The following is a 447-nucleotide window of genomic DNA, read 5'->3' as shown; positions in this document are numbered from 1 at the left end:
CCCGGATCTTTCCAGATTTCTTTGCAAGGCTGCCTGATGCGGGGAATTCATTTCTTTCAAAGCCGGGCGCTGGGCAGGCTCCCTCTCCCTTCCCCTGCGGTCCCCGCGGCCCTCTCCCGTCTCCCACCGCCCACCTGCCCCTCCCTTCCTCCAGCCCCCTCTCCTCTCTGCTCCCCTTTATTTCCACTCCCCACCCGCGGGGCTCTGCCCTCCCTCCCTCTCTCTCCCCCTCGGCTCGGCTGTATTTGGAGCTCCCGGAAGCCGCCGGCGACTCTCCCCGGGAGCAGCGTGACCGACGCCGGCTCCGCTTCGGGGGGGGGAGGAGGGAGCGCGCGGAGGGTGCGAGTGGCCGGACTCGGACCGGACCCCGGGGTGCCCAGCAGGTAACTGGGAGCGGCGGGGAGGGGCCGGAGGCAGGTGCGGGGGCGCCGCCGCCCAAGCCGCGAG

The 447-nt window shown here is 71.6% G+C and overlaps 1 protein-coding gene across 1 annotated transcript in view; it reads left to right on the top strand.

Moving 5' to 3' along the window:
* Window positions 1–202: 202 nt before the first annotated feature.
* Window positions 203–447, top strand: part of CAP2 (cyclase associated actin cytoskeleton regulatory protein 2) — a 140,018-nt gene continuing 139,773 nt past the window's right edge. Inside the window, exon 1 of the mRNA XM_029945355.1 lies at window positions 203–383. The gene's annotated coding sequence lies outside the window, so the exon portion shown is untranslated. The remainder of the gene's footprint in view (window positions 384–447) is intronic.

Source organism: Suricata suricatta, chromosome 7 (assembly GCF_006229205.1).
Source record: "Suricata suricatta isolate VVHF042 chromosome 7, meerkat_22Aug2017_6uvM2_HiC, whole genome shotgun sequence".
Lineage (NCBI taxonomy): Eukaryota > Metazoa > Chordata > Mammalia > Carnivora > Herpestidae > Suricata > Suricata suricatta.
This window is presented reverse-complemented; position numbering and strand designations above follow the sequence as displayed.